Source organism: Cebus imitator, unplaced genomic scaffold, assembly GCF_001604975.1.
Source record: "Cebus imitator isolate Cc_AM_T3 unplaced genomic scaffold, Cebus_imitator-1.0 Scaffold20, whole genome shotgun sequence".
NCBI lineage: Eukaryota > Metazoa > Chordata > Mammalia > Primates > Cebidae > Cebus > Cebus imitator.
Window position 1 is genome coordinate 9,783,287 of NW_016107335.1, and position 16,891 is coordinate 9,800,177.

Sequence of the window (16,891 nt, forward strand, 5' to 3'; positions counted from 1 at the left end):
AAAGAGAAGTTTTTGTGCAGGACCTGCATAACCTTAAGCGTGGTGCAATGCTGTTACTCATCTTCTGATTTCACAGACAGCTTAATGAGCATCACATGAAAGCACAGAATCTATTCTCACGGAAAAGTTTCAACAGTGTAAAACAATCCCAGCATCTATGCAAATTAGAGTATTCCTTATGGTGTTGAGAAACTCTGGCTTTTACTTTCAAAACATTAGGAAAATGCCTGGCATATAACCCTTAACAAATGTTAGAAGTTTTTATTACTATTATCTATATCATTATAATCGTATCTTTAACAAGGTTTAGATTTTTTTCAGTACAACCATAATTTGTTTTAATATAGGCATATTAGTATTTGTTATACTTCCCTTCTTAAAGTACTGTCTGTAGGATAACATTACTGAATTAACAAGATGATGATACTCTAAAAGCTCTCATTTTCTAAAGTGGAAGTAAGTATGGCTTCAATCACAGTCATTCTTCATTTGCACTATTGTCTGGAAATGAGCTTTATAACTAAAGCATATTGGCTTGACATAAGAAAAAAATCATAAATGGTTTTTGATGGCTCTTTGCAAAATATAACCAATTATTGATTCGAAATCCTGCTTAGCCACAACAGAATACTCTGTAATCAATTACATTTGGAGGTTTAACCTATAGATAGAAGACATGAAAAAGCTGAGTTAATGACTTTTTCAAATGGCCAAATGATATCCCTGGGGGGCAAAATGTAATCCTCAGGACTGTCAGTAATTTCCAATTGTTGCTGCCACTCCTGCTTCTGGGGGCAGAGCTTCCTATGGCTGCGCCAACAGGCTACTCTAGACCATCACTTATGTTTCCACAATAAAAGACCAATGCAAACCATTTTTTTCTCTCTTTTCCAAATACTACTGATCTTCCTATTTCCATGGTAACTGACTCCTGCTGGCATGATCAAGAAAAAACTGATTTGGGATTTTAATTAATTGCTTAGAAATGGAAATGTAACAGGGACTGGCAGTTCAACTAAGCACATTTTGCAAAGTGAATAAAAATAGAGTTTCTGAAATACTTGAAATTGTTTCAGTGGCTGTAGCACATCTTTTGCTAGACACCTTAATTTATTCCATTCTCCAAAATAAATCTGCCAAAAGTACTAAGCCATTTTGTCAACACAAATCATTTTGGCAAATACTTTAATCCCTCTTCTAAACAAAATGCATTGTAATTTAAAAAATCTAACCCATCAGTGTGAACCCACTGGGTCCCATCTAAAAATACTCCTGAGGCTTTAGTAGATCATGTTTAAAGGAGCTGTCATTTCCTATTTGTACAGGATAGCCCCTGTTCTTGTTGCCTACTTACGAATAAATTCCTTGAACCTCACCATAGCAGTGGCTCCGACCTATTAGAGAAATGAAAGCTTTAAGGTTACTCTTTTGCAGACAGATTAAGAGCATGGGCTCTGGAGCAAGATTAGTAGGTTAAAATCTCGGTGCCTCTATACTAGTTGTATTACCTGAAGTAAGTTTCATAACCAATCAGAACTCAAGTTCCTCACAGGTAAAATGGGTCAGCATTTATAAGGTCCCAGTGGGTATGATACATGTTAATAGATGGAAAATCCTACAACAATGACTAGAGATAGTAATAGATGTGGTAAATATGTTATTATTCTTAAATTTGTATCTTAGCCTACCTATATGCAAACTCTATTTTGAATTTCTTATAATACTTGGTTTTGAATACACCCTTTAATACTATAAAACATCAAGAATTTTTTAAAAATTGGTTTTTATTACAAAGTGTGATCTCTCATTTCTTTAGAGAAATATTAACTCTTGCTATAAGGTACATAAAACAATGCCATCTAGGGCAAAATAGATTATTTCTTTTAATATTTTAAATATTTTTAATATTTATAACTAAAAATTTCTGCAGTAACAAGAAGAGGAATGATGCAATTTCAAGGCATTTCTGGACTAAGAACCGCCCTTGCTTGATTTGCAAGTATTTTAGTTATTCAAAGATAACAAATTCTAACAGGCATAAAGGACAATAGTAGTAATTAAATATTATTTATTGATGTAGTTGATGAAATCACCTGATTCAAGGTTCTTGTACATATGGTGGCAGGAGCCTGGAATCTCGGCTACCTGGGAGGCTGAGGCATGAGAATCACTACAGCCTGTGAGGCGGAGGTTGCAGTGAGCCAAGATCACACAACTGCATACCAGCCTGGGAGATAGAGCAGGACTGTGTCTCAAAAAAAAAAAAAAAAAAAGAATTGCCATAGCTCATGTGCTTATATGTATATTAACATGTACATATTCTACCATAGGTTTTAGAAATCTATATAATAAGCCCTAGTAGGAAAGATAACTTAATATATTCAAAATTACTTGGACAAATAACTCTAATTAAATACAGCCTTCCTCACTTATTAACTGAGATCCTTGAGCAATACTTTCGAGCATGAGTTATTCCATCTTTACTATCATCACCATTATTGAACAATAAAAAAAAAAAATTTATATGGAGCCAGATACTGTAAGAAAAAAAAAAAAAAAAGAAAAAAACAGGAGAGTGAATATTATGTTGTGCTTACCATAGAAAGGAACCTGATATCTCTTACTATAGAAAATAAGTTTTCACAAACATTACAGGCAAGGAGAACAAGATCAGAAAGTATTAAATGTGAGTCAGGTATGGAACTAACCAGTTTTCAAGCATTGGCTTCATTCTTAAAGATACTTCTCAGGGTAAGTTCCATTCATCAGTGAGCATATTTCTGACCTCAAAGATCAGGGAACTCCTCCAGCTGTGTATTCCCACAGCATCCCACACTTGCCACTGTGGCGCATTCATCACGCTTGTAATTGACTGTCTAACGTGGCTTTCTCACTAAATTATCTCCACAAGGCTTGAGACAATCTTGTTGAGTTCATTTGTGTGCCCTGAATGTAGCATCTGGAAGACAATCGAGATTGAATAAATTTTTATGTAAAATTGAAATTAAATGATTAACTGGTCTCCAAAATCTGTATTAGAATATAGTCATGCCTAGCAATCATACAGTTTCTCACTAGAAGATATTCTCCATGTAGACCAACTTCTAGAATAGGGCCTGGTGCATAATAGGCACTTAAAATATTTGGTGAATCAATGAATAAATGGCTGAACATGAGACATAGAAAAATGTTGTCAATATTAGAAAACTTAATCCAGGCTATGAAGTGAGAAATAATGTATCACAGCCCAGATAAAAAGTAAATTTCTTATTTTCTCCATTCTATCAATATTGCACTGAGTTCCTTTTTATCTATAACATGTGGATTGAGGACATAGTCTAGGGCATTTATAGTGACTTGGAAACCATATCACTCTTAAGACTGTCTCCTGAGCAATACCTCTTCCCACACACAAGATAACAATAGGGTCAAGAAATTACGTTATTGACTTGTCCTCCAACCTCTGTCTTCCACCATGACATCTAAATTTGGACTTCTCCTTCACATTATTTACGGATGTCTATTCCTTTTCTAAAACTATAAATTATTTGAGATGCAACTGCCAACAACCTCAGTCATGGCAATTTTTTTTTTATTCTTTAATTTTTATATATGCCCAAGTCTGTGATTAGAAACATGTCATGGGAACAGAGAACAAATTATCTTTCCCATAGTAGTAATAATAATAGCTAGTGTTTATTCAGTGTTACTATGCATTCTCTTACTTCAGCCCTAAGACCTTATCCATTCTATTATTCTTTTACAGATGAGGTAGCTAAGGCTTAACAGAATAACGAGATTTTCCAAAGATCCCATAACTAAGAAACTGCAGAGCTGGAAATCAAACACTAAGAAACTGACTTCAGTCAGGCTCATTGGCTCTTATTTGCAATCCCAGCACTGCCAAGGCAGCCAGATTCCTTGAGCTCAGGAGTTCAAGACCAGCCTGGCAACATAGCAAAACCCTGTCTCTACAAAAAGCACAAAAAGCTAGCCTAGCTACTTGGGAGGCTGAGGTGGGAGAATTGCTTGAGCTGGGAGGTCAAGACTGCAGTGAGCCATGATCATGCCACTGCACTCAAGTCTGGGTGACAGAGCCAGATCCCGTCTCAGAAGGGTGGGGAGGGGGGAGACAGAGAGAATGAGAGAGAGAGAGAGAGATTGGCTTCAAAGTCCACTCATAACTAATAGCCTGTATATTAGTCTGTCCCCATGCTACTGATAAAGTCATACCTGAGACTGGCTAGTTTATGAAGGAAAGAGGTTAAGTGGACTCATGGTTCCACAAGGTTGGAGAGGCCTCACAATCATGGAGGAAGGTGAATGAGAAGAAAAATTATATCTTACATGGCAGCAGGCAAGGAAGAACTTGTATAGGGAAACTCCCATTTATAAAACCATTAAATCTCATGATTTTTATTCGCTACAAGAGCAGTACAGGGAAAACCATCCCCATGATTCAATTATCTCCACCTGGCCCCACCCTTGATACATGGGGATTATCACAATTCAAGGTGAGATTTGGGTGGGGACACTGCCAAACCATATCAGACTACATTGCCAGATACAAATGTTAGCTTCCTCTATCTTTCTGCATTAATTCTCTGTATTTCAGCAGACAATGATGCCGTGTAATAATAATATGTTACATTATATTGTATATTGTGTATAATACGCAGTATATGCATTTTACATAAAAATATAATTGATGCACCTTTGACGAACCTGACAAATATAAGCAATAGGGAAAGGATTCCCTGTTTAATAAATGGTATTAGGAAAACTGGCTAGCCATGTGCCGAAAGCTGAAACTGGACCTCTTCCTTACACCTTATACAAAAATTAACTCCAGATGGATTAGAGAATTAAACATAAGACTTAACATCATAAAAACCCTAAAATAAAACCTAGGCAATACCATTCAGAACATAGGCATAGACAAGGACTTCATGACTAGAACACCAAAAGGAATGGCAACAGAAGACAAAATAGACAAATTGGATCTAATTAAACTTAAAAGCTTCTGCACAGCAAAAGAAACTATCATCAGAGTGAACCAGCAACCAAGAGAATGGGAAAAAAATGTTTGCAATCTACCCATCTGACAGAAGACTAGTATCCAGAATCTACAAAGAACTTAAACAAATTTACAAGAAAAAAAAACCCCATTAAAAAGTGGGTGAAGGATATGAACAGACACTTTTTAAAAGAAGACATTTATGCAGCCAACAAACATATGAAAAAATGCTCATTTTCACTGGTCATTAGAGAAATGCAAATCAAAACCACATTGAGATGCCATTTCACGCCAGTTAGAATGCCAATCATTGAAAAAATCTGGAAACAACAGATACCGGAGAGGATGTGGAGAAGTAGGAACACTTTTACACTGTTGGTGGGAGTGTAAATTAGTTCAACCATTGTGGAAGACAGTGTGGTGACTCCTCAAGGATCTAGAAGTAGAAATACCATTTGACCCAGCAATCCCATTACTGAGTATATGCCCAAAGGACTATAAATCATTCTATTATAAAGACATGCACACGTATGTTCATTTTGGCACTGTTTACAATAGTAAAAACTTGGAACCAACCTAAATGCCCATCAATGATAGACTGGATAAAGAAAATTTGGCACATATACACCATGGAATATGCAACCATAAAAAAGGATGTGTTCATGTCCTTTGCAGGGACATGGATGAAGCTGGAAACCATCATTCTCAGCAAACTGACACAAGAACAGAATACCAAACACCGCATGCCCTCACTCATAAGTGATCACCACAATTATCAATTTTACCATCCATGTTGAAGCACCCTTCAATATTAAATGATATACAAGCGGAATTTTAAAGAATCAAAGTTTTTGGATACATTTAATGACTTGCAATCTAGCTGTTTCACTTCTATGATCAGAAGGAAGAAAACATGTCTCAGGAACAATTTCAAAGCAAACTCTAAAAACGCACTGTGAAGACACATGCAGATGATAAATCTACTGAAATTCAGAAAGATTCAAATCAGACCTCATCACTGACCCCAGCTGATAGAAAATAAAAATTGAAAAAACTCAGCCAGCCTCGGTAATAAAGTGAGGGTCTATCTCTGCAAAAGAAATTAAAAAGATAATAAGCAGAGTGTAGTGATGGCACCTGTGGTCCCAGCTACATGGGAGACTGAGGTGGGAGGATCAGTTGAGCTCTGGAGGCTGAGATGAGCTACTAATTGCATCACTGCACTCCACCTGGGTGACAGAGCAAGGCCCTGTCTCAAAAAATAAAAAATAAATAAACGCTAAGGTCAATAGGTCTCCATTGCTTCCGGCAATGAGTTCTCTCACTTGCGAAATCGGTTTGTGAACTTGGCAGGAGTCCAATCCAAGTTGTTTGCCTTCATCTTTTTTCTTGTTTTAGTGGGGGTCACTGCCAAAAAGTGAGCAATGAAAAGAATTAACGTCAAAAGAGTTGCAACTTCAAAGCAACGAAGCTACTCTTCAGAGAATAATTTTCTGGCAAATTGAAGAAAAATATGCCAAAAAATACACAAGATTTTAGTGTGTTTTTATTCCCTGCGAAAGAAGCTATTGAGAGCAAAACAAAATGAAACAGAGCCTTTGCCTCTTGAGGTGAAAGAAGACAGTTCCTGGAAAGAAGAGGCAGTGTAATTCCCAATAATACTATGGTCACCATTTAATGAAGAACACAAACCCTGTTGATTACAGACACCAGGGGTAAACTGTGTTCACATTCAGCTTTGTTAGTGCCTTTGGCAGGAGAACATTCATATAATGACATTACCAGATAATGCAATTAAACAAAAAAGTAATGGTAGAAAAAAACAACAGCTGGACAAGGTGAATGAGACTTGTTTACATGTAAATGATTCTGGGAAGTAACATTAACACCTTTATATGTTTAATAGCAGTCATTTTAATATCTTTAGTCTATGATAAATATCATACCTGTAATCCCAGAACTATGGGAGGTCCAAGTGGACTGATCACTTGAACCCTGGAGTTCAAAACCAGCCTGGGCAATGTGGGGAAACCTGGTCTCTACAAAAAATACAGAAAAAATATTTAGGATTTTCTGCTATGTGCCTTTAGTCTTGGCTACTCAGGAGACTGAGGTGGGAGGATTGCTTGAGCCCAAAAGACCAAGGTGGCAGTGATCCAAGATTGCATCATTGCACTCCCGCCTGGGCGCCAGAATGAGACCCTATCTCAAAAATAAATTAATTAAGTGTATTTATTAACCATATACTTTATTTTATTTTAAAAATAAATTTTATTTAAATCAATTTTGTAAGGACATCCATAATCTGAAAAAGCAAACTGCTATACAAACATAGCCTTAATTGAAATGTTTAAAAATATACATCCTTTGAATAACAACATCAATATTGGTAAATGGCAAATATTCAAGAAATAGAAGTTAACCAATAAGCTTATAGTTACCAAAAAAAGGGAAAGACATAGTGATGTCTAGAAATGAAAGCAAAAGCTGTTGAAGATGTAAATGTTTTTAATACATAATCTTGGCTTTTATGCATAAGCTATACATAAAAGCTCATACAGAATTAAACTTGTGTAACAGAATGTTTTATATGTGTGTGCATTTTTTTTGCATATATGCATCCGTGCTACACATATGTATTTCCAGCCTCAGTTTTACCAGATTGTTTGTCTTCATCCATGATAAGCAGCAAATTGTAAAATAAAGTTATAATCATGGAGATTAACGATGTGTTTTCACCCTGTTCTTACCTCCCCTTAATATTCTGGCATAGTTTTGGTTTCACTCTTCTCTTTGACCTTTGGATTTCTGAACTTTATTTTACCTTTTTTTGTTTGTTTTCTTGGAGACGTTTTAACCCACTGGGGCCATTGTCATTTACAGGAAGCTACAGGAAGCCTGTGTGTCTGCCTCTGTGGGTGGGAGAAGGGGACAAGCTGACAAGTAAGAAGACAAAGGAGGAGGTAAGGGAATGGGTATTTTGGATGCTGCCTGCATGCTAAGCCCGGGGGCAGAATGGACTTAATTAAATATCTGTCTCTAAAATTCTACTCAAAACACTTAAAGCACAGACATTGTTTCTTTCTAGAGCTACCATTTGACCTGAACTTTCTACTGTGTCTGGTAAAATAGAAAAAGCCTAAATGTAACTTCAGAATTCAAAGAGTAAGGATATTTTTCTTTAATATTTTACTGCTGCTAAAAATCACGCATTTTTCTACTAAAAGTATCCTCTTGTTTGCAATGAAAACATTTTCTTTACGCTTTGTGTGTGTGTGTGTGGTTGCTTATTCCATTTTTTTTCCTCTAACAAATATTTTAAACGTCAAAGAGAGAGATTTTCATTTTAGATGACCATTAGCCCACTGTGAGAGAAGACTTGCCAGTTCAAAGTCAGTTTGTCACCAAGGGTTGAGGTTGGCATGAGTTGCAGATTTTCCAGGCCCCAACTCGCATCCTTGATCTACCTCACCTGTTTCCTCTCTTTGCCTTGTCACACCATAAAACAAGTCCTTGATAAAGTGGAGGTCAATAAAGACAACTGCTTAGTTGAATGTGTTAAGAGAAATTCCTGATTTCACTTCCAGACCACTCGTGGAGCTGTTGCTCTGCTCTTGCAGTATAGTTTCCCAACTCGTACAAAAGTGGCTATCTTGCTATGGATTGCTGACTCTACAATATAGCGTGAATTTTAAAGTGGAATATTCTGTGACACTGCTTTCAACAGTCAGTATTATTAGATGGTATCGTTTAGTCTTCNAAAAAAAAAAAAAAAAAAAAAAAAAAAAAAAAAAAAAAAAAAAAAAAAAAAAAAAAAAAACAGTAAGAACTTGTCTCTACCTGGAGTTAATAACTAAAAATTCAGTATACTCCTGTGATATATAAACGTGTTAGTCTTCCTGAGAAAGATCAAACTAATTTAAGTACTTCCCACATATTGAGAACAGTTCACAGAAATTCACAGCTGCTTCTTTCTGTGAGATAGGATCTCCTGCTTCAGTGTATGTGCTGAAAGCCAATTAAAACATTACATACCTTGAGGACATTAATATGAAGCAAAAGAGAATGACTGATGGGAAGGTCAAAGTAGACTTAGCAAAGCAAAAGCAATGTCAAATAAAGAATAACCTGTAGATCTGCAACTCACCAACTTCCTAAAATTTATTATATAAATGTGGATAATGATAGTTGGGCTCTTTTCCAGCTCTTAGGTTTCTGGATAGTCAGTTCCTTTATATGAGCAAAATTCTTGGGAGACAAACTCTATTCTATATTCCCTCTAGGACAATGACTCTGGATATCTTGCTTCCAGAAGGAAGTCAGACTCAGAGCCTATTGTAATGGCCAGTATGGCAGCGCCAAGAGCGTTCTGTCACTAACTGGAATAGAATGAATTCAGATTCTAGGTAAGAGTTTTCAGTAGCCACAGAATGCACTCGCATTCTCAAACAAATTAAATGTGTCGACATTCAGTCTTCCTTGAAATAATTGAAAATTTATATAGTCCATAATTGTATTTATTCTTTTATGAAGTCCTCCACATCAGCACGTGAACCTTTGGAAAATAACCACATAGACTTAAGCAATCAGTTCTTTGCTAATGCAGCTGAGAACAGTGGGTGGGCCATTTTTTTTTTTTTCAGGTGAGAAAAAGTAGGCTGAGAAGTGAACACCTCCAGTCGATTCTGTTTGTTTGAGGATCTTATCCCCAGGGCTGTGTTCCCTTGGCTGGGCATACCTGTTGATCACGCTGCTTAACTGTAATTATCCCAGACAGCTTTTTGGCTCACATTGTTGTTTCATAGGCTTCATAAATCATACAAATTATTACCGCAATAGAAAACTATAATTACTCACAAACCCTGACATGCCAAAATGTGTATTAATTAGATAAGGTAATAAATACTTTATTGCACATAGCTATAATCATTACTTCAAAAGTGACATCTATACATATGCCATCTTGATATTCTGCAGCAAATGATTCAATATAATGTTCAGTTCATAACAGAATTGTTATCTGATTTGATTAATTAGTTAATGCTTTTCCAAGGTGTTTTAAGTATGAAAAATGATGTAGAATTGTTAAGTTTCAAACTTAATATTATAATCACATGAGATGTAAACTATAATTTGCAGATAAATTTCTTATGGGGGTAATTATGAAAGTATGTATTTCTTAGCTCTAAATTTGGGTTAACATAGGAAGTTTTAAGAATAATAATCATGTTGAAAATTTTGCTCATTCTATTTCTCTAAGGGTTTAAAGTAATTTATTCTTTATTTCAAAAAATAATGAAACTTCCTATTTGGTAGAAATAAGCATTATGTTCCTGGATGTATACTTTCTATGCACTAATCAAACCTTAAATTTAAATGTAGAAAGAAATTTCAAGTGTAGACCCGAAAGAACATACTAAAGTAGTGTGCTCTCATATAAATATTCAGTACATAATACATGTTGTTACATCTTTAGAAAGATGTGTAACTTCAAAATTATGAGATAATTTAGAGTAGAGGACTGCAAGTACATTCAAGACCGTATTATGTACCCATATATTCAAGCAAACCTATTGATTTTCAAATCAGTCTTTTTCAATGTATGCAGAAGAACTAGATCTTATTTTTGATGCTATAAATGTTATATATAGCAACATCTCTATTTGTATTTAAGCTGATACACCTGACACAATGCATTCAAATAAAAGTTTTTGTCCTAAAGAATAAGTTAAAAAAATAAATTTTATAGAGATGAGAGATAAGTCAACTAAACTACTACTGGATTAAATAGGTTCCAGAAAATATTAACACTGGTGCATTTTATTTAAGTAGAGATATTCTTAAGGAACATTTAATATGAAGAAGTAAAATATAAGCTCTTCATATTTTCCTGTTTAGATGACTATCTCCATGAATCATTTAAAAATGAATTCAAAGACAATTGACTCACATGTCCTCATTTTACCAATATTAGGAAATTATTAGGGAGTGTCATATGAAAAGGAAATCATGTTGAAGATAACACATTAGCTATTCCACTGTAAAGTCCTTTCAAAAATATTGAAAAAAAGATTCTCTGATGGAGACAGTGGAAGTAGAATAACTGTGCAACACTTTTTCTGCAACTAATCACTTTTCAATGTCTAACATTATGCCTAGCATATATCAGGCATCCATTTAGTATGGGTTGAATAAATACAAGTGATTAAATAAAATTTATCCTGGAGGTGAGGAGTTAATTAAATGACACTGTACTTTATCAAGTAATAATATCATTATGACAGATGACTTTGGTGAAATGAGAATAATTCAAAGATGGTGCTAATTCAGAATGAAAAATAGTACCATAAAATATCATGGAAAGAGTGAGGAAAGAACTATCTAAGGAAGATTTTGCTTTAAAGAAGATTTTACTTTAAACACTCAAAATCTAGCTGACGCAGTGGGGATTCATTTGTCCAAAATGTTTTAATACATCACAGAAAAGTCAGAATCATAGTAATAAAAGATTCAAAACTGTGTAAATGTTATATCTCAGTGTCTTAGCATATTCCATATATAGAATTATCTATAAATATAGAAAGAAAATTTGCAAATCTATAGTTTATTAGGCATTTTGTAAAAGGGTGAGGATATAGGAATTTTAGGACATGAGCCAATTCTAAGGTAGCATTTTTTCTACTTAGAGTGTCTTGTGGTCATTATCATGCTGGCTGTTGTAGAATGGTGCAATCCAAAAGAAATCCATTAATTATAAAAACAACTATTGATAATTCCAGCTTCTGTGTCTGTACATAAATCAGATTAGGTTATTTATAGCAATCTTCCTCCTGAAAACTAAAAAGTATACTAAATAATTTTTTTAAATTTCAATTTAATTTTAATTAAATAAAATTTATTTGTCACATGTCAAAGTTAGGACATTGCAAATCACATCTGGAAATCTCAACATAGACCTGATTTTACACTTTTCAGTACTCCTATTTACTTTCCTGGGAAAAAATAATTGATTCAAACTGTCAATCAACCACTTGCTCCATAGACAGCCACAAAATGCCTTTTCTGCAAAGTACTATGGGACTCAAGTGCATGATATAAGTGCAAGTTTGCTACGTAAAGAAACATATGCCATGGTGGTTTGCTGCTCCTATCTACCCATCACCCAGGTACTAAGCCCCGCATGCATTAGTTATTTATCCCAATGCGCTCCCTCCCCTTGTGCCCTGGACAGGCCCCAGTGTGTGTTCTTTCTCTCCCTGCGTCCATGTGTTCTCATTGTTCAGCTCCCGCTTACAAGTGAGAACATAACAGTGTTTGGTTTTCTGTGCCTGTGTTAGTTTGCTGAGGATAATGGTATAAATGTTCTTTAGAAGCATCAGAGAGCCATTAGATTAGTTAAGAAATAATCAGGCCAGAATCTTAGAGCAGTAACCAGAGGAGTAAGTGGCATTCTGAGGACATAGGCTAATTCAGAAAACCTTGAACTTCAGGGCATGAGAGACAGAGACCAAGTCTCTGCACCTAACCAGTATGTACCATCCAACGGGAGACATCCATCCTACCTAAAGCAGGGTTCTGAAAGAGCTACAGTTTCAGGGGAAAACTAAAGATACACAAAAGTAAGCCAGCCTCGTCATGCTTGAAGAACTACTAGTTTTCTTGCAGCTGAGTGGAACAGGAGAAAAGGACGGAGTCATCCCAAATTGATTCTATATAAGATAAATTCATCTTTTGTTGTCACATGTCAAAGTTAGGACATTGCAAATCACATCTGGAAATCTCAACACAGAACTGATTTTACACTTTTTAGTACTCCTATTTACTTTGCTGGGAAAAAAATAATTGATTCAACCTGTCAATCAACCACTTGCTCCATAGATAGCCATAAAATGCCTTTTCTGCAAAGTACTGTGGGACACAAAAAATTGGAGAGTACCTACTTGTCTTCTCACAGTGATCTCTCATTTTTCAGCATCTAAGCCCAATTGTTACAGGGTATGACAAGACTTCAAATAACATGTAAATTAAGTAAACTTTCATAGTTTCATGGGATCAATCTACTTACTGTTAGGAATCACCTGGATTCTCAGGTCCCAATTTCACAACTGCCATAGCTTATGTCCATTTGGTTAGGCATTTTTAGGGACTGATGAAGAATTGAGACATAATAAAATCCACATAATTTAAACAGCCCAAGAAATAGTGACGCATTTATTGTGAAAAAGTGGTTTAGATACTAGCCAGAATTTGCATTTACAATGAAATAAAGATCTTTATTATAAGCTCAATATGGAACTCAGAAAGTAGAAATTCAAGTAAGTGGAATTTCAAAATCTAAAAGATCAAAGATTTCATATTAATATCAATATAAATTTCATCATTAAATAAATTGTTGAGCATCTAATCTGCATCAGACACAATGCTAGACAACCCCCTAATTATTAGAGAAGACAAGAAGTATTTTTCCCAAACATAATTGCCTATTCAAGAGGTTTATGTAATAGACATTTGTCATTCAGCCTCATAGTTAATTATTGAGACAATTTTATGTTTAAACTAAACAATTATAAATCATGTGCCTATTTTTGTTCATCAGTATATCCTCTATACATACATAATATTTGATGCACAGATAATAATATTTGATGAATGAATGTATTAAATAATAAATGAATAAAAAGAAAGCCTCCTTTAGATAATGGCACTCACCTATAAACCTTTAGAAACCCTTATATTCTATTGGAGGATTTATAAAAAAAGAACACTGTAATTGCTTAAATTCCATCTGATGATGGCCCATATTGTGGTTCTTTATTTTTTTATATTAATTCTAAATGATTATCTATTTCATAATGCCATACCTAGTAATTACTGAAATGATTTATGATTTCTGATTAAGCTTATCTATTTGGAGGGGTTAAAAGAAAAACAGTAGGAGATTATGAAAGTAAAAAAGAAGAAAGACATAGGTTGTCATTCAGTTTTATGTGAGCTGAAAGGTTTATAGTGAGAAACTGTTGGATGCAATTTCAGTAAGCAAGGATTTTTGTGGAGAGATTAGATCAGTTACAAATTGCTAAATCTGATGGCTTAGATAAAAGTTTTACCAGAGGCTTTAAAAGAAGTAGAACGTGTTTTGGGGAGAAGAAATTGCCTTCTGGAGAATGCACACAGTGTGTGTGTGTGTGTATATATATATATATATATATATATATATATGTAGTTATACTTTAAGTTCTGGGATACATGTGCAGAATGTACTGGTTCGTTACATAGGTATACATGTGCCGTGGTGGTTTGCTGCATCCATCACCTGGTCATCTACATTAGGTATTTCTCCTAATGCTACCCCTCCCCTACTCCCTAACCCCCTAAGAGGCCACAGGGTGTGATTTTCCCCTCCCTGTGTCCATGTGTTCTCATTGTTCAACTCTTACTTATGAGTAAGAACATACAGTGTTTGGTTTTCTGTTCCTGTGTTAGTTTGCCAAGAATGATGGTTTCCAGCTTCATCCATGTTCCTGCAAAGGACATGAATTCACCCTTTTTTTATGGCTGCATGTATTTCATGGTGTATATGTGCCACATTTTCTTTATCTAGTCTATCATTGATGGGCATTTGAGTTGCCACAGTATATATTTTTAACAGCAAATTAAATGTAGAGTGATTGTGTAACTAGATCTACAATTAGTATAAAATGATTGCATTTTCAGCTAGGACAGGCAAATCATCTTTATATGTGTGTATACATAAATACATAGATAGATATAGGTAAATATGCTGTGTATTCCTCTTTTTAAGTATCTCCCTGCTATGCTAGATCAGTAATATACAAAAGATCTCGCATATAAAAGTCCTAATATTTTTTATCAATTTTGTTTTTCTTCATGTTTTCTGTTCTTGGCTTGGAAATAATCTTCACGCAATCTCTCACCTCACCCATTAAACCGTGTGGGGATGACAGGAAGGAGCACATTTTTAAAAATCTCTCTGAAAGCTTCAAGCATTCCACTGCATTGACTTCAGTTTGGAAAATTTTCAAAATGTTAAACGCAGTCACACTTTGAAAAGACAGCCTCTTCTTGACTCCTTATTGATGTGTGTGTGTGTGTGTGTGTGTGTGTGTGTGTGTGTGTGTGTGTCTGTATATCTGCGCGTGTATGTGTGTTGTCTGATGACTGGAGAAGCAGGAAAAAGATTTGCAAGAAAAGCCCAAAACCCATTCTTCCTGAAGAGCAGCCAAATAAGATGGTATTAAAATTGGTTGATTTATCCTCAAGTCCTAAGAATGCCCAAATCTTCCTACAATTGTGCACAACTTTACATCGCACTCTTGAGCTTAGGCTTTGGCAGTTAAAATACATTTATTATCATGAAAAATACCATTAATCTTTACTTTTAGAAAGCTTTTTAAAAACTATATTCTTATAAAAAATGCTTTGAGACTTTTAATCCAGCAAACGAAAAAGATCAAAGGATCTTCTTGTAATTAAAGATGACTAATTCAGACTTTCAGAGAATTTCAACTGTGATTAAAATTCAAGAAAATACATTTAATATATAGTATTCAATGTCTAAGGAGACTTGAGATCATTTTCTGGCTAAGGCCCTTGGGCCAGTTCCTAAAGCTCTATTGTGCCACGTTTGATTTTATGATATGTACATGGCCTAGAATGTAGCTTACACACACCCAAAATCAACATCAACCACATCTGTGCACATGTTCAAATTCAAAGTACTACTGGGAAATGTAGATATTCCTAAAGAAAAAGAATGTGAGTTTTGTCTTTAGAAAAACGCTAAAGGCATTTCACTGTATCTTCCAAGTCTTCTGAGTCAGGAACAAACAAGGTTAAGTGACATACCCACATCACTGAGCAAAATATCAGTATTTAATTGCAGTGACAATACTGATGGTAACAATATTAAAACCAACTACATTTTCTCCCCAAGCATTTTTTCTTTTCCTTCTTATTCTTCAGTTTTTGTTTTGTTTTGTTCTGTTTTGTTTTGTTTTGTTTGAGATGGAGTCCAGCTCTGTCACCCAGGCTGTAGTGCAATGGCGCAATCTCGGCTCACTGCAACCTCTCTACCTCCTAGGTTTAAGCAATTCTCTTGCCACAACCTCCTGAGTAGCTGGGATTACAGGCAATCGCCGCAACACCCAGATAATTTTTTTATTTTTAATAGAGATGGGGTTTCTCCACCTTGGCCAGACTGGTCTTGAACTCCTGACCTCAGGTGATGTGCCTGCCTCAGCCTCCCAAAGTGCTGGGATTACTGGTGTGAGCCATCACGGCCAGCCATTCTTCAGTTTTTAAAGTCATTGAAAGGTAGAACTAGCATGCAGAAAAACAAAACTTCAAGTTCAGATGGTCAGTTTCATTTTTAAATGAGTTATCCAATTCTTAGGCATGATTTTTCTCATGTGAAAATCTCTTCTTACGCTAAGATATGATGTCACTACCTCAGTTTGAGTTTTGCATAGAATTAAATTAGAAATGAAGGAGCTAATTTATTGATGTCATCAGCTCGTTCTGTGACCATTGTAAGTATTAGCTATGCCAAAATAGCAAATATGTAGAGTTGGTTCAGAATGTACGTAATACCGATAAAGTACTCAGCGTAAGAGTAACAGATTCACAACATGCCTATTTTACAGGAGTGGCTGAATATCCCAGAGATGTCCAATGAACTCCTTGGTGGAAAGGGATGTAGCAGTCACCCAAATAGGAATGAGAGTGGTTTTAATGCTTCAGTTTCCAGTTTCTTTGAACATATAATGCATTCCCACTCCTGGTGAACCGGGACTATTGGCCACAACAAATAAGCATGAGAAGCCAGAGCTCAGATTGCCAAGGAAAAGTTGGGAC

General features: G+C 35.3%; 1 long non-coding RNA gene across 1 annotated transcript in view; it reads left to right on the top strand.

Annotated features, from left to right (window-relative positions):
- LOC108298408 overlaps positions 1–16,891 on the top strand; it is an 86,880-nt gene that overhangs the window by 36,296 nt on the left and 33,693 nt on the right. The window contains exon 4 of the long non-coding RNA XR_001822569.2: positions 7,901–7,980. This is a non-coding gene — a long non-coding RNA (uncharacterized LOC108298408). The remainder of the gene's footprint in view (positions 1–7,900; positions 7,981–16,891) is intronic.